This window comes from Parus major, chromosome 3 (assembly GCF_001522545.3).
Source record: "Parus major isolate Abel chromosome 3, Parus_major1.1, whole genome shotgun sequence".
NCBI lineage: Eukaryota > Metazoa > Chordata > Aves > Passeriformes > Paridae > Parus > Parus major.
In genome coordinates, this window is record NC_031770.1 from 22575313 (window position 1) to 22594098 (window position 18786).

Below are 18786 nucleotides of genomic sequence, written 5' to 3' on the forward strand. Positions count from 1 at the left end.
GGCCACTGACCCCTTCTCTTCCCACAGGCAGGAGCATCATGGTGGCAGATGCTGTGGACTGTACCAGCAGCCACAGCTAGTGTGCAGTCACCACAAAAAGTGCTGTCCCTTGGGCATCTGACAAATTTCACTTACTGTACCCTTTTACTTGGGGGTTACCTGTCACAGATCTCAGGACACTGGAAAGCAGTCAAGAGGTTTTATATCTGTGGCATTAACACAAACACCCGTCTTCCCCTCTCCAGAATAAAAAAAATAAAAAAATAAAAAAAAAATATTTAAAATGGTTCATTAACATTTCCTCTCCAGCAGCTCTAGCATCCTCAACTCAGCTCTGGTTTAAGAGGTGAGACATGCTGCTGTTGGTTAGATTACAGAGTTATCATCAGGAGTCATACAGAAACATTTGTAAAAAGCTGAAAAAAATTGTAAGGGGTATTACATTAAAATACCAATCAAGTCACAAAAAGACTGGAAAGCTTAGTCACTATGAGAATTACAGTTGAAAAAAATGGCATTGTTTTCAAACAACCATCTCCCCTCCCCCCAAATGAAAACATAAGAAAGATGAAAACATTCCTTTCAAAGGCATCACTGATCTGGAGGGAAAAAATGCAAATGTTTAAAAAGCATTGTTCTTCTACCTTCAGGTAATAGAAAAAAAACCCCAGATATGCACATTGATAAAAGCCTAATCAGTAATCAACCAGTCCCTTAGATACCAAATTTTTTTTAGTACTTGAACTAAATGCTTAAATTCAAGGGCTTGATGCTGTATACACAGCATTTGCTGTCAGTTTTAAAAAAATGCTAACAGTATACATTTCTTGTCAGATTAAAACCAAAGTCTCCAACAACATCATTAAGGCTCAGGGGCACCAAAGTTAGTCTCTGGCCAACTGAGAAGCCATTAGCAGCATACTGCATGATTTCCATTTAAAGGAAAGGAAAAAAAGGGTGCTTTTTCTCCTTTGTGTTTAGCACTAATGCCTAAACACCCATCATTGCCATTTACCACAACAGCTCTGACTACTAAATGGTTAAACTGAACAACTGAACTGGTAGGAGTTTAAAGCAACAATGGTTCTGCAGTTGTGTGTTTTTTCTCTTTCTAGCAGTCATTTATGCTACTTAACCTATTACATTTCTGACATTACAGATACATCCCAATTAGGCAATCATTACAAAGAAACATGAAAACAAATGCCAACAGACAGAATCATTTCTGTAGGCTGCCTAGAAAGAGAAATACCCTACTTAAGTTTATGGATGAAATTTGGACTCATGCTAATGGTAGTTCAATTGATTTCAAAAGAGACACGGGTTTGCTTCAACCCTTTTCTCATCATTTTGACAAGATACACTCCAACTTGCACAGCTCCATTCTCCAGACTGAAAGCCAGGGGCCCACCAAGCTGGCTGAAATGCCTTTACACACTCCAGCTGTCTCTCTCTTCAAACACAAGTAACTGAAAAGCAATACAAATAGTCTCTCCAGGAAACATGCCATAACTTAATTCTGGTAAACTAGTGGAAGTGGAAGAAAATATCAGTCTTCAATAAAGGTGATCCAATTTTTCTCCTTTGTAAAGTATTTCACTGTAGAGCTAGAAGAAGCTGCAGGGTCCGGCACAGGAAGGACATGGACCTGTTGGGAGTGTATCCAGAGGAGGGAACCAAGAAGATCAGAGGGAAGAAGCACCTCTCCTATGAGGTAAGGCTGAGAGAACTGGGATTGTTCAGCCTGGAGGAGAAAAGGCTTTGCAGTGATCTAATTGTGGGCTTCCAGCACCTGAAGGGAGCCTATGAGAACGGTGGAGAAAGACTTTTTACAAGAGCCTGTAGTGACAGGACAAGGGGGAATGGCTTTGAGCTGGAAGAGAGCAGGTTTAGATTAGATATTAGGAAGAAATTCTTTACTGCGAGGGTGACGAGGCACTGGAACAGACTGTCCAGAGAAGTTGTGGATGTCCCATCTTCGGAAGTGTGTAAGGTTAGAGCAGCCTGGTCTAGTGGAAGGTGTCCCTGCTGACAGCCAGGGGGTTGAAACTAGATGGCCTTTAAGATCCCTTCCAACCCAGGCCATTCTATCAACTTAGAGAAGACAACAAGCAGTGAAATACCAAGATGATACTTATATAAAATAAACACTTCTGACTCCATCACACACCACAGAAGCCAAAACCCACACAATTTTTCAACTCAAGTAAAATTACAGATCAAATGACAGTCACACAATTGAACTGCCTGAATTCACATGAATTTCAGAAAGAGACATCCACTACAAACAAGTCGATGCATAAAAGTTGGGCTGGGTGTGTGCTGTAAAACCAGGGCTGAATGTCAGCCAGAGCCAGTTTCAGAACTGAGTTAATGGAGAGGGATGACAAAAGACTGTACAAGAGCAAATGCTGAAGAAAGCAGACTCACTAAAAGGCTGCAAAGTTATTACAGCACTAATCTAACCCATCTCAGTAGGCTTCATGGCTGTGTATCAAAACGGAATTGGATCCTACAGTTTGTCCAACTTATTTCAAGCTTATTTTCAAGCTTATGTCCAACTTATTTTCAGCTGTCCCTTTAAGCTAAAAATCTACATACTTTTATAAATTAATTACTAGCCTGAAAAAAAGAAGACTGGATAAGATGGCAAAAAAGCCCACATCCTTCCATGTTCCACCAGCTTTTGCAGGACAGAGTTATCTGCAGCTACTTGCAAGTGACAGCATCAGCAGATACTCATTTGCTGGGCACCATCCCTCCTCGTGTCCCTCCCTCAGGGATGGCAAAACATTGTTAAAGCCAAGTTAACCACCACCCTTAGCCGCCTAAACTGTGTTTTATAACACTTAAGGCCACTTAGAAATGTGTCATTGCTATGTGTTCTCATGGTTTAATCGTGCATTACCACCCCTCAGTCACACAGGCTGACAGGGCTCTCTTGAGTGACTGTCTTTCTGCCACTGGAATATAAGCCTCATTCTTAACTTCGGGTGATATGAAATCAACTTCTCTCTCCCTTCTTTCATTTAAATTTTTCCCCTACTTAGCTTCCACTGAACAAACCACTCTTTCTCTTATAAATTTTTTAGCCTTTTTTATGGGAATGTTTTTATTGACCTGCTTTGTTATTCAGAACTGTCAGATCTCCTGCCAAGATATTCCTAAACCAAGACAGCCGTCATTCACATCATCTTGCTCCCTGATTTCCTTTAGGATAGACACAGGAATAAACAGCAGTTCCTTCCCTGACAGCCTGCATTCTGCTAGCACCAGTGCTACCAGCAGCCCAGCCACGGTTTTCTGCTGGCCACTACACCACTGTGACCCCACCCAGAGAAGCAGCTTTAAAAATCAAGGGAGTGCTACCCAAGAACAGATCCACCTGCACTGCACACACAGCTCTCAGGTACGAAGCTGGCACTGCCCTTACATCTTCAGACCAGAGTAATGCTGGAAGGCTGAGAAGCACAGAATTAGGAGAGTCAGACTTGCATATTTCAGAGACCCCTGTGCTCTTGTACGCTGCTTAGATACCAGGTTTGCCCTCGTAACTTTTCATGCAGCCAGAGTTCAACCCCCTGCTCCCTTTTTTTTTTTTTTTTCCCTAGTGAAGAAAATAAGCCTGTGAAAAAAATCAGCACAGTACTCAAAGAGAATGAATAACTTCCAGTACCAGGCAAGGCGGTTGGGTGAGCCAGCAGAGAGGAAAAGGGACAGAGAGGTGAGACGCTAACTCAAAGACCATTTTTTTTAGAAAAATTATCTATAGAAATCCTGAAGACATCTGATATAGCAATAAAGAGAGGCAGAGACTGAAAAAAAGGGTCAGAAGATATCAGGCTCATGACTGTTTCAGTTAGAATTAACGCCAAAGTAGCAATATGGATTTCAAGGACCAAAAATTTTCTACAGTTACCTCAAGGACAAATAATTTTAGGGATGAAAACCTTTTAATCCCAATCCTAGATACAATTGCTCCTATGGTTTCTGCTTCACTTCACTTTGGGCTGGTTTTGAATGGCAGAGATCTCAAACCCACACTTGTATCTGCATTTAAACTCAGAGGTTGACATTTTTCGGCAAAACCAACAACAAAAAACCCACTTCAGTATATGAGAAAGTATGCAAATAGAGGAATTACAAAAGGGAAGAGAACTGAAAGGAAGCAAAATATTTAGTAGACTGATTTTTATAGCAAGCATAGTAAGAATGCTACATACTCTTAAAATGGAAAAGGAAAAACAGATTAGCTGCTTTTTAATATTAATGCTGGTAGTTCTTCAACAGTAGCACAAATCCTTCAAAAATGATGATTCCCTTTTGCAGCTAAGCTTCTGCAGTGCAGTTGGAAAGGCTGCTGAGTCTCATTTGGCTGCTCATTTAAGCTGTTCCCATTTCCACTCTTAAGAGAGACTAGAATGTCCTAATTCAGTTTAATAAAAAACACATTGGGCTTGGGGGAGGGGAGAACAACGATGGTACTGGGAGAGGAACCGAGCAATTTCTCTACTTCAATGAAGTTTAAAAAAAGGCAGCCAAAAAATAAACAACCCCAAAAACCAAACACAAAACCCAACAAACCCTACAGGAAAAACAACAGTTGTTCATCTCAGGAAAGTCTCTAGAAGAGGGGGAGAAGAAAGACAAACAATCAGAAACATCTTCCTCTTGTTTTGATCTATGTAGAAATTCATTCTGAGGCACTGGTAATCTAATGACAATGTTTTTTTTTCCCCCCAAACTAGCAGAATTCTGGTTATTCAAGAAGAGGAGGCTGATTTCTAAATAAAGCCATTAGCTGAATTTAGTTTAAGGAAGATACAATTTCATGGGTCCCAAAGAAACAAAGAAGGTTGCTTCAACAAATCTGATTATCTTTGTTGATGGTGAATTGTTGTCACAATTTTAAGGTACTCTGAAGGGTTTGGAGAACTGCAACAGAAGCAGGTATCACATTACTTCACAAAAATGACAAACATAAAATGATGTGATCTCCTCTCCTCACAATACTGATTAGAAATAAAAATAAAATACAAGCCTTGACTTAAGGCCAGAAGGGCACTTGAATTGCATATTCTGTGACTAAGTGACTAAAAAGCATACCAAAGACAGCACTAATTAAAGGGGCTGATCACCTGTGACAAACACAAGAGTTTTATCTCTTTAATATTTGCTGGTACTTTAATGCATACTAGATCAAGTGAAACTTGATTTGAAATCTCTTCAGCTAACTTGGGTTTACTGACTGCTTAGTTGAGACAAACTGTTGTCCCTTCTGCAGAGTCTTACATCAAGGGCAATAGTCTCCAAACACTTCCTGGAAAATAAACACCTATCATCAAAATTGTCTTCAGCTCCATTTTTTAGTTTACTTCTACTACTGAACTGAGCCATTTGTTATTCCCCAGCAAGATCCTGGTTCTGCAAACACGAAAAGAACTTAGGACAGAGAGGTCAGACCTCATTCAGTTGCTGTATGTGGCTGCATTACAACCTCTGTCACTGCTGTTGATTTGGGGGAGAGGGGGAAATTTTCAAACATTAATCCATCAGCTGTTGCTGTGATCACAGCCATGATAAACCTCCAAGTTTAGTTTAGGTGAGCACCCTTGTAATGCACTTAAGCATTTTCTTCCTGACCTCTGTGGTGTTTATGCTCTGCAGAGTATAATGTGATTGCCTTTTTCTGTAACTGGAAATACTTTGAAACAGTCAAAGAACATATGCTAGGATTTGCAAAAACAGGCAAGAAGGAAACATCCTGAGACAGATAAACAATCAAAAAAACCAAGCACAAGTAGTATGTGGAAAATAGCATATGGCTAAGCTTTCAGTGGGGAGGGAACAGCTATTTTGAGCCTGGTGTCTCCCCCAAAGGAAAGATTTTGAGAAATGCAGCTGCAGGACCCTCTGAAAAGTCCATCCCTTTAAAATAACCATGTTGGTGCCTAGCAATGGAGAAAAGTCAAATCCAATGGCTAAAAAAACCCGACCACCATGGTTGCTGCTTCTTTCTTTCTTAAATTAATGTCATTTTGCTTGTATGAGACAATATAGCCAAAGTAGTCCTTGAATATAAAAATGTGTGTGTATATCTCTTGTGTCATACATATTGTGGAACACAAAATAATATTTTAGTAGATACCCAGCCACCACACAACTAACCAGATTTGAGAAGTTCATCAATAAACTCACAGGGACACAAAAGCCCACATTTTGAAAAATTGTCAAAAAGCACTGAACCTTATTAAACAAAACAGCCTTTGGAAAACTGTACATACGATGCTCTGACATTACCTGATTTTTGAGGATCTGTGAGATTCTTGTATCTTCTTGTGCTGTCTTTGCCATAACATTTCATGCTGCTTTCATTCTGCGATCTCAAAGTGATGTATCTAAACAAAGCAAAAGAATGGAAATTAAATTTTCCCCACATGTGACTATCTCCCAGCACCAGCTTGCCTCAAAGCATGAGCAGATTTGTGACAATGAGCTTCCTATTGCAACAAAAACCTAACTTCTCTAGGTTACTCTATCTTTTAAGTCCCTACGGCAGAAGGCAACTATCAGCACTCCAACTCCTTTTAAGAACAACCAAGAACCCCTTTCCCTCATTGACTGTGAGAGATTGCTTCGTTGTCAAATCTCTGGGATTGATACATCCACAGACCTTCAAATTACAGACTGAAACAGAAGTAACTGAATCTTTACTTCTTCCTCAGCTTGGTGCCTACTGCAAAATGAGGAGTGGGTTATGATGCAATAAATAAAACAACATTTTGCCACTATTGCAGAGACCATAAAGATTTCACAGCACCTCATGCAGCTTTGACAGAACCCAGAAGGCAGGGTGAATGCTCTCCCTGAAGAGAGATTTGCTGGCCCAGAGCTTGCAACCTACATGACAGGTATCACACAAACAAGTGCAGGTACAGCAACCAGGAAGGGAGGGATTAATGAAAGTCAAAGATGTGGGAGATACAATCAGGCTGTCACCCAGGGGAGAAGAGGTATCTAGACAAGGCATCTTGTTAGATCAAATTACCTAAATGAAAACAACGTATTTGTTTTTGTCAATGCTTCTGCCTGGATGGCTTTGAGGGAAGGCCTTCAGCACCTGACAGTGTTAAGAAGGTTAGCTGAAATCACTGTGAGGCCACTCAATGTGATCTTTGAGAAGTCATGGGGATGGGGGGACATCCCAAAAGACTGAAAGGCAGCTAATGCCACCCCATCTACAAGAATAGCTTAAAGAGGGACCCAAGAAATTACAGGCCCATCAGCCATACTTCAGTCCCTGGGGAAAGTTACAGTACAAATCCTGCAGGGGGTTATCACAAATCACAGGAAGCATGTGACTGGGAAAAGCCAGCATGGATTTATCAAGGGCAAAGTGACACAAATGCAGTCCCCCAACACTGAACCCAGTGCTTTTTAATACGTTCATAAGTGGTCTGGAAGACAGAATCAAATGTACCCTGATAAAGTTTGCCAGTGACACCAAACTGAACGGGGCAGCAGACACTTCAGAAGGGAGAGTCACACTGCAGGAAGACCTGAATAGGCTGGAAGGGTGGGCTAACAAGAACCTTATGGATTAAAACAAGAACATGCAAGGTCTTCCAGACTGGAACAGGTGATTCTTGAGGTACCTTCCAACCTGGTATTCTATGGTTCTGTGAAACAGGCCTGAAATAATATTCTATGATTCTGTGAAACTTGAGGTGCAATTCATAGCTCACTGATACCAGTGGAAAACGCTTCATCTGCATTGAGCACTGCCAGGTTTTGGAAAGTCAATCCAGGCTTAAGAAGAAAATGTAGAAATGATCACAGATAACCTCAGTGACAGCAACCAACATTTACTTCCTCTCACTGTCACGCTACATTCACTTGTTAAAATTATTCTTTTAGAATCTCTGATAGAGGGTCCCAAGCACTGTGATGGTGCCACATACAGCAAGAAGCCACCGCCCAAGTCCAGCAGATCCTTGCACAGAACAAGTGCCCTCCCTTAGTTATCCTGCAAGGTGGGGGAGAAGAACCCAAACAACTCCCTTGTCCTGCACCAGTCTTTGCTTCCCCCTTCATCTTCCCCCCAGGCCCACAGGAAACAGCAGAGCTCAATCCAGACATCAACCTACCAAAGGATGCACCATGAGAGACAGCGGAGCCCTTACCAAGCCTGACCTGCCTAAAACATCTTTCTTTAACAGAACACCTCAGCTGATGGTAAATGCTGGTAGCATCACATGGATTTTTCTTAGATCTTAGTGAGTTTTTGATTACATTATCAGGTTGAGCCCCAGTAACTGAAACCTGTGTGCACCCATGTCTTGCAACAAACATGACCCTAAAAGCTACACGTCCCCGAACACAAACCATTCATCACCCACTTGCATCCTGTCTGCTCACAACTTTTCTAAGTGAATCCAAGAGTCTTCATTGAAATAAGGTTTTAATAGACTCGCATCTTCTTAATGCTTCATATAGCTTGGTTTTCATGCTGCTATTTAAACACCTCTAGGTTTATAAGAGTCATATAGTTGACTAAAAATTGATTACTATTTGATTGTAAGAAAAAATACCCAAACACACGGAGAAAACCTGAGACTGACATCAGTGGAGCCAAGAGGGAAAATGGCAGGATTTTTTGCCTCAGTTTAACGCAGGTATTTAGAACCTGCCAATATGTTTAAATTTAACTTTAAAAAAACCTGCTAAATTATGAACCATGACCAAAGTCACAATATATAGTTTTGCTTTCTTGGTCATTTATTTGTCTGTTCTGAACAAATGATGCTACTATTAAGCACAAATGCCAAAATATTGTGCAGACAAACCATTCCTGGTAGTTTCCTACAGAGGCCAGGCTGATGGACACTAGGGAAAACAACAACTGAAATACCCAGGAAAGCCCTTTCCTGTTTTTCATATTTGCTCTGGCTGCTTTTCCCACTATATCACTTTTATCATTAGAACTACAATACCACCCCTATGTGGGGCTACAGAAACTACCAGAGACGTACAAAGGTCTCATACGTAATAACACAGTTAAAAAGTAAAACTCTGGGCCGTTTAGAGCCAGAGCCAGAGCACTGATGGCTGATAAATACTGAAAACAGTCCCAACATAATTAATGCAGGAACAATCACTGCAGATGTACATCAAATTTACACATGACATTTTAATTCTTTCAACTGAATTTTAATCACCATCTCATTTTTTGAGGTTTAGATTAGAAAGCAATCTAACTTTATATTCCTTTGCCATATTCTTCAGTTTTGCTTTCATCCCAGCCCTTAGATTTTGCACACAAACAAAGCACAGTAAGGAGAAGCTGAGAAGTGGAGCTTACAGCAAAATTTACAAATTAAGAGCTAAGTCAGAGATCAGCTATCCCATATACACAGTATAAATTTTCAGTCTTCTCCCTTCATTAGGACTGATGACGCTGCTGGAAAATAAGGAGCACGTAATACCTTTTATGGGAATGTAAAGCACGGATGAATTAGCAGAAAGAGAATGCAGCTGAATCAATTTCTCATCTCAAGATAGAAATGAAGGTAATTTCTTGAACTTTGCTATGCTTGTAACATATTGATCAGCAAAGCTTCACACTGCAAGTTAAAGTAGGTATTTACCCAGGAACAAAATGGAGGATAGCAGTAGAACTCTATCACACCAAAGACAGATTTGGGATTTTTTCCAGTCATGTTACGCTAAAGAAAAATCAAAGTTTCTGCATGCTTGCATGCTATTGAAACACATGAGAGGAAGATTTATAGACGAAAGCTGAATTAGTCCTGCAGGAGTCTTCACAAAGCAAATTTAGTGATAGGACAGGAGGAATGGTTTCCAACTGAAAGTGAGTAGTTTTAGATTAGATATTGGGAAGAAATCCTTTCCTGTGAGGATAGTGAGGCACCGGAACAGGTTGCCCCAGTAATTTGTGACTTCCCCACCCCTGAAAGTGTTTAAAGCCAGGCTGGATGGAGCTCTGAGCAACTTGGTTTAGTGGGAAGTGTCCTGCTAAAAAGCAAAGCTGGACTCCCTCTCTGCATGCTGGACAGCACAGCAGAGGGAACACGGGGGAGTCTGTGAGCACTGCACACCAACTGCGCACCGAGGAACTCCCCCCTCGAGCTCAGAGGTACAGCACTCGTGTCTGGGCATAGAGCACACAATAGGGGATGCTGTATCATAAAGTCACCCCAAGACACCATGGCAGACAGGCTGGAACTGGATGATCTTCGAGGTCCCTTCCAACCCAAACCATTCTCGGATTCTGTGATTGTATGATTTACTTAAATGGCATTAACGTCTGTATCATTTGACATTAAGAACTTAACCAAGGTGTTACAACTGGAACTCAGACTTCCTGCAGATCACCAGAGCATCCAAAACATGATTGTGAGAATATACCAAAGAGGGGGGGGGCAGGGGGGGCGGGGGGGGATCATAGTATCAAAGAGCATCTTCTTATCTAAATTGCTTGGTTATGATAGAACAGAGTTTCATTAGTTTTGGAGCAGGAAAGGGAAAAGTTAGCCATCGTAAGATAAGAAACATAAGAACAACAACAGAGTATGTGTATTAAACAAGCTGTACCAACAAAGATTGTAATATCAAGTGGCTATATCAGCAACAAAATAGTTACCAGTACCAGAATGATCCTCATCTATCACATACCATTACTTCAGCTAACACAACTATATCTGAGCAGAGCCTCTCCTCAGATGCTGGAGGTCCTCTCTTAATCATCAGCCTCATGAATTTGTTCCCTTTCCCTGGTCCATGTTCAGCTTCTTGCACCTTCCAAGAAAAACTCCAGGAATTCAAATTCTCTTCTAAGGACAGGATTCTCTGTGCATGCATAATTATTCTTCTGTGCTCATTTCTGCATCTTTGAAATGCTTCAGGAATACTGCATGACATTTATTTTCAGAGAAAATGGCTTAGACAAACAGAGCATCTTACAGGTGAGATGCTATTCCACAGATAGATTACAAATTCCAAAATTTATTAGTTTTTCACATGTAGGGTCCAAGGCTTTGGGTAACACATACAGTACAATGTGAGATTATGTTTAAATTGTCTTTGACTTGAGCTGCTGGTTAGCTTCATCCCTGTCACACAAAGCAAATGGGTGCTCACACAAGAGAAGAGCACCAGTTACACCACGGCATGACCTGGGAGGTGCCTGCCTCGGCAGCCGCACCAAGCGCCTGCTCTCTGGCACTGACCGGAACGCAAACCCAGCTCCCTCGAGCAGGGCTCAGCTTGGCCCACCCAGAAGAAAATCCTGCTACACCTCATATCACATAGCCACCTCTTGTACTCTCCTTACTGAATTTGGAGAGCAACCCAGCTGGCAGTACAAGAGCCCCAGAGCTGCAGTAGAGCCCAACATTCCCCTTCACAGCTCTCCTATGCTCGTCTCCTTGGAAGGACAGCAGACGCTCACTCCCCATCTCTTTGTGACATTTGTCATTTTTGGAGGTCTCCTTCCAGACCAAGGACTTCTGGTGGCTTTTTGTGACCCCATACTTAGGATTTTTCTTCTTTTTTTACACTTGTGAACTGGGAGAGATGAAATGGGAGACAAGGAGGACTGGAGCTTCATACGGTATTGAATACAGGGGAGCACCACATATTTACACAACAGAACTTTCATGCTTTCTATTTTGTTTTCTGTTCCTTCACTAACAAGTACTGTCACCTGTTTTCATCAATCATTTCACTGCCATTTTTACAGGAAAACCACTGAGTCTCTTCCAGAGCAGTTAACACCTGGTGAAGCATTCATCAGGCAAGAACCATATTGTGACTGCCCTCCTCCTCCTCCATGCGTTGCTTTCGTTTATCTACAAGCAATTTCCTCCAGCATTTTATCATCCAATCGTTCAGTACAAGAAGTTCTGAAACACATTTCAGCCAGCCCTTCTTTTCGTTGTTCTTAATACCTCAAGCCCACACTCCTGCAAAATTTCAGTTTCTTACTTAAAACTATGAGGTGACTTAAACACTTCAAACAAAATCATTTCCAAAATTTATATCAATAAACAACTCTGTTTCCTTGAAAAAACCTCAAACTATTATTTCCCTTTGCAAAATTACTTCAAACCAGACACTCTCCTAAAAGAAATTTCCCAATCACTCCAAAAAAAAATTCTAAGTGGGCACTCCTCATAATGAGCTTTAGCCCTAATTGTTCCAGTTTGGCAGAGTTGGGAACATGTCACAGCAAGATCTTGTCAACAGCCTGGTAACCTGATGATTGTGTCACACTAACATGCCAACCCTCTTCTAAGAAGATGGAGCAGGAGCTCCACAGCTCAGGAAGCAGAACTATCAGAGCAAAAAAACCCCAACATGAAACAAATAAGCAGACAAACCTATAAGTCTACCAGCTACTTCTTGGCTCCAGATATTCCCTGCAGAAGGTGGGTGGGGAAAAAAAAACCCCAACCCATCCCACCCCTCTGCAGACTGACTCCTATGCACTGCCAAGAATATTTTGAAAGACACAAAATGTATAATAACTTTTCAACTGAATATTAATTTCTGAATTGAAGGGAAACATCTTAAGGGCGAGTGGGAGTAAGGAATGATTCCTCCTCGGCACTGCCGCGCTATTTATTAAAGGCTGTGAATACCCACAAGAATTCAGCTTTGGCCTTTGCACTCCACACTAACAAGCTTAGTTTACTGGCATTCACAAAGCATATGAAGCTCTGCTTCAAATGATCCCTTTGAAAGAGACAATTACCAGACAACTGGAGATTGGATGACCATCAGAGCTAATTAAATTCTTAAGTCCTGTTTGTATTTTTATCCATATCTTTCTCACCATTCTTGCTGAGCAGGGGAATGGGTTGGCTTGGGAGGCCGAGGGAACAAAAATATGCCTTTCCCACACCCCCATTCCCCTCCAGTTACAGATCTGTTTGGAACAAAACTTGAGACATGAAATCAATGCAGGCAGTGGTGGAATTCATCTTATTGTGACAGAAATATTCCATTTTCCCTAGCTTATACTTTAAATTGCTTTCTGATATACCAGGTTATTATTTTTTTTTTTTAGCCTCTTTCGTTCCTTACCTAATTAAATGCCATGCCATTCAGCTTTTACAATTACTTTTACCATTTTCAGAAGAACATTTCTCAACTTTCTATGAAGAATTTATTCCCCACAAGTATTAGCTCCACTGACTATTTTCTTCTTCATTATATTAAAAGCTCTTAGCCATCCCTGTAGTAATCTTCTCTCTAACACTGACTTTTCTGTAGGGTGGGTATTATTTGTCAATCCTCAGTTTCCTTTCTGAGTATTCCACATAAGTAGCGCAGGAGAGGAGAAAGAGCAATGCTTTTTAATACCTCAGTGCCTTCAGCAGGCAAGCAAGGAAGAAGGGCTAGGCACAATTTATGGATACTTTTCTTGTAACAAATTCAGAGTTCGCATTTATTACTTGCAAAGATAACAACGATATTCCCAGAAAGGTCTCTTGACTAAGCTACAACTATTTCACCCATTTACCCTCCAGGTAGAGACAAGCAGCCTCTGAGGCTTGGAGTACTGGCTTCTACAATTCCTCTTCAAAGACGACCTCAGTTTTGGAGCAGGTGTGTTCCCAGCCCCGTAAGGTCAGTTCAAGGTACTGCCCACACTAAATGCAGGTCCATCTGCACAGCACTCTCTCCGGTTTGCCAACTTGTGACAAAGCACCCAGAAAGCCTTAAAGAGGTGCTTTATTGATACAGAAGTGGCAACAAGAAGCAAGTTCATCCTGCTTAATGCTTATTTGAGGGAAATATAAACAAACCCCCACAGATCAGAGTAACGCCTCCCTTCCTAGGAAGGCTAAACATAATTATTTGGCAAGTGGGGGTTTATTTGTTTCAGTTGGTTTTGGGGTTTTGTTTATTTTATGAACAACCTTGGGGGGAAGAAGGAGGGTGTGAGAAGAACAGAAGAGCAAGTAAGAAAAGGGTAATTTAAATAATTTAACAGCTAAGGCTTTATTTCTGACCAAACTGCCATCTTGTTTCTTAGCAGGACAGGAGGAAGGAGTTTTCACTGAGTGCCTAACAAGCACCGGGGAATGAATCTTCTCTGTGGCAGGCACAGTACATCACTAGAGCATCTTCTCTTGTGAATTTTAAGTAGGAAACACTGTGAAGATGATGATAAACTTGCTTGTCATCTACGTGTCTGTCTTGCCAACTGACCAAGAAATCTTTCAGGATTACTGTAACATTACCAAGCATCACGCCTCCAACTGAAAGCAATGTATGCCTGACCTTTTCATACCACTTTCAAGTCTATCACAGATAGAGCTTGAATTATTGTCCCAGACAATGATTCAACAGGCTCTGACCACACTTCCCTATGATCCCACTGGCACCCTGGCACAGTGTTTTGCATGAAGGTGAAGGAACTGGGGGGCTCAACAAGAGGACCCAAAGGATAACATTTCATGTCGCAATTTTGTCTGAGGTCACAGTGACCTGAATCTAGCATGAATTATGCATAATTGTCCTCCAAGCAAGTGGAGCTGCACCAACTGAACATGGTAAGTTTTAGTTGCTAGGAGGTGGCAGTGAACATATTCTCAAGTCCTGTTTACTTGAGCCATTGAGGTTTCCTCTCTGGAATAACCTTCTACAGTCTGCCCATTGGTTTATCTCTCCTTGAGACATCAGACCACAGCTAAATTCTGTGATTTCCCATCTGCTGTCATTTAGAGAAGCCTCTATGAATTATCTCTCCAAATAGCCTGCAAAAGACCTCCAACACCTTCAGAGTAAGCTCATATCTTTAAACAAACCAGATAACATGATTAGCACAAATCCCCTTCAGAAGTCTTGCATTCAGACGTGCTGGTGTTCAGATGACCACTTACCAAGTTCTGCATCCCAAACCCCACAAGCCAGCACAGCAGATAGAACATCAGTACCACTTCACAGAGCTTTTCAGTTTGTTCTCTGCCCCAAAAGACTTATCTCAATGGACATACAATATTGACTTGTTCATCAATATTTATTATCAATTGCTTTACATAGATATTAAGTTTCAGAGTGTGCTATCTGGAAATCTTGGCTGCTCCAGATCATGCTTTTAAAGACTTACTCTATAATTCTCCTATCAGTTTGTAGGAGATGCATGTCTGTCTTCTGATTTAGGAACACATAAACAGATTTTTCATGGTTATCTTAGCTAAGATTGGACTTAGGCTATTTATTTATTGCATTGTTTACACACACTGTGAACCACCCCATGAGGAAATGGAGAAATAAAACCAGCCTCCTCCTTTAGACCACATCACGTCTGACACCGTTTCTCCTCACAGATCAACTCAAGTTTTGTTTGTTTTATTGAGAAAGAAAGTAAGCAAACACAAACTTCAGTTTTTCATCATTTACTGAACCTATGGCATACCAGACTCATTTATCATCAGGCCTTAGACTCAAGCTGAAATGCTAATTAGAGACAAAAAAAAAAGTAATGCTTTTCCAATAATTAGTAGGCAAGCAATTCTCAGAACAGTGTTATCAGATTTATCACAGGATTCTGGAAAGAAGATGGTGATGCTGACACACTCGTGGTTTCCCTTCTGTTCACTTTTCATTTACAGCAGATTCTAACCTCTGGATTATCTACTCAAGACATCTGACTGGTAGAGTAATTTGTAACTCTGAGCAGCATGGATGTTCCCCACTGAAACACCCTTGGGAACTGCCCAAGCAACAGCAGCTACAAGCAGTACAACCAGAGAATGGAGAAGCCATGGACCTCAGACATTTTTAGTTCTGACTGTGGACTTCATGACTGAAAAATGCAACCAAAAATGGCATTTCTAACAACCCTCATCACTGCAAACACCAGATAACATAAGCAGGAGCTGTAGAATGGGAGTGAGGATGGACTGTGAGTTGATTTTAAAAAAGCTAAGATAGGAGGTAAAAAGAACTTCAGCAGAGATGAAAGGTGAGAGACACTGAAGTGTGTTGATCAGATCAGAGGCAAAAGCAGCTCAGGCAACACCAGCCAGACCTCAGTGGGCAGTGCTTCAGCATCTCTCACTCAGAGTAAGCAGCTTAGGGATCTCCCCAAAGCTTCAACACAGCCAGACACAAGGGAAGGTACAGCAGGGGCACGAGTCTCCCAAGAATCCCTGCCATGGTGACACCCATGCCCACTCTGAAAGCACAGTGGCACATGGTGAGGGGGAAGGCTGGTGCTACCACTGTGTGGCCTGCAGGTCCTGAAGAGATGCTGAGCCTTGTCCTTGCTCGCCTGCGCTTAGCTCCAATGGCACACACCTGCACCCATGCTAAGGAAACAACATTACTCCTCCTGGCCAAACCTCATGGCCTTTAACTTAGGTGTGGGCTGCAAAACTTGTGTAGCACCAGGGCCTTCCAAACAGCCCTCCCCCAAGACTGCACCCACAGGAGGAAAACACAAACCTGCAGGAGTGTTAGGTAGGTGTTCAACAGCAGCTCCATCTGATAAAGATTTCAAACAGAGACCTCCCAGGTCTCTATTTGAAGAGACCTATTTGAAGACTATTAAAATATTTTCTCCTATGTATGAACAACCTTGCATTTCTTCCTTCATCTTCATCAATGGAGAATTCTTATTACTGTTCTTCAGTTAAAAGACAATAAGAATGAATAACGTATAACGAAGGCACTGCACACATGATTTAAAGTTGCCTCTGAATACCAAATGCACAGATTTGTTTTCCTTCAGATGTCAAGAATCAGGCTAGAACAACAATAATATGATTTTGGCTTGTACAAAACAATGTTTTATTTTTTTAATAGGCAACGGTCAAACATAAAAAAAATAAATTTAAATCCAATTGTCCTTCTGAGAGATTTCAAGACTAGCCTTCTGGAAAAGCAGTAACTGCACAAGACAAAAGATAATCAAGAGTACTGTTTCTGTCATGTTCTTAGCATTTCTGGACTGAAAATTCAGGCTATAAGAAAAGTCTGTATCAGATGCTGTACCAGGTAACAACAGCATGAAAATCTCAATCTTTGAAAAGGTTAAGAGCTTCAGTAAGCCTAATTTTTAATTTTTTTATTTTTTAAATATTGAGGCTCCTGGTATAGATTTGATTTTCATTTTAGTTTATTTACATGACATTGCTTTGGAGGAAGACCATTTCACATAAAAATCTTAAGCCATTCTTTACCTCATCTTTCCCTGCATTAATGTCTCTGGTAATGCAGGACCCAGATCAGTTTATGCAGTCTCATGCTATCCTACTAGTATATTTTCCAGCAATGCCTAGCTACGTCAAATGCTGCATGCCTCTCCCTTTTCTACATTAGTTTAGCCAGTGGCTTGATTTCCACTGGGACAGAGGTAATTTTCTTTCTGGTAGTTGGTACAGTGCTGTGTTTTGGATTTAGGATGAGAGGGAATATCATCCCTCACATTTTAGTTGTTGCTAAGTAGTGCTCACTCTTAGTCAAGGACTTTTAAGTTTTTACATATTTTGCCAGTGCAGAGGTGCACAAGAAGCTGGCAGGGAGCACAGCCAGGACAGCTGAGCTGAACTGGCCAAAGGGATATCCCACACCACAGAACCATCGTGCTCAGTATACACACTGGGGGGAGGACTGCTGCTCAGGGACTGGCTGGGCATGTGGAAGTAGGGGACCAGCTGTGGTGTGTAACACTTGTCCTTCTCTCTTTGTTATCTCCCCTTTCCTTACAGTTATTGTTTTATTTTACTTTATTACAGTTATTAAACTGTTCTTAAGCCATGGCTTTTACCTTTTCTGATTCTCCTCCCCATCCCACCAGAGTGTGGCTGTGTAGTACTTAGTTGCTGGCTGAGGTTAAGCCATGCCACCAAGTCCAGATTCAAGAGTGGACTGACATTCCTCTGCACACTGGAAGTTTCGGCTGCAATCTCATTAAATCCCAAGTTCTCTCTTGGAGAATCCTCCCCGAGTTCTGCAAGGCTAAAATGGTCTTAATAGACCATAGACTAATTGCAATGCCCTGCTCCTTCGAGACCTCCTGGCATTTTTCCAGAAGGAAGACGGCATAGTCATCTTCCTTCACAGAGACCTTGAATTATCAAACTTTTCTGACACTTTCTGAAGCCCTGCAAGTGTGAGCCATCACTCCCCAGTGACCTTCTGACACACAGATAATGTGTTCTTCTCAAAAAACAATTACAGTGGTTTTGCACAATACAAATACCTGTGGAAAACAGAGTGCTGGTCTGGTGTGCCTTACTTCCACAGCCAGCTCCAGCCTCCCCTTTTGGCCCCTGGTGTGTACCAGTAGAAGCCACAAGCCAGGAGTGGTCTCCTTCCCCACCAAGACACCAAGAGCTGATGATGAATGGAGAAAATGTTTCTGTGCTTGTACAAGAAGAGAAACACCTCTCTGGTACTCTGTGCACAGACAGTGCTGAGGCAGCTGGTCGTGTCCCTCTACATTGATCAGCAAACCACAGTACAAGTACACAGCATAGTCCTGAGATCCATTTGATAAATTATTATGTCCTTATTTCCAATGGATACACCTGTTCTTGTCAAGAAAGCCTGAACATGAGATTTGGATGATTTATTCACTAGTGTGAGCTATGAAGTCCTGAACTGAAAAATATTTCGTACGGTAAAACATACAGAACTAGTAATTTTCTCTGGATAACACAGGACTACTTAAGACATAAAATCCTGGGATGGATGGACATTAGATCGCTCTAATTCAAGGTTTCTGGTGAGTCTGGAGAGAAAGAGGTG

General features: G+C 41.5%; 1 protein-coding gene across 6 annotated transcripts in view; it reads right to left on the reverse strand.

The window, feature by feature from the left end:
• Positions 1-18786, reverse strand: part of TRERF1 (transcriptional regulating factor 1) — a 76597-nt gene that overhangs the window by 25691 nt on the left and 32120 nt on the right. For all 6 annotated transcript variants that reach the window (XM_015621962.3, XM_015621960.3, XM_015621961.3 and 3 more), the window contains one exon: positions 6301-6398. The gene's annotated coding sequence lies outside the window, so the exon portion shown is untranslated. The remainder of the gene's footprint in view (positions 1-6300; positions 6399-18786) is intronic.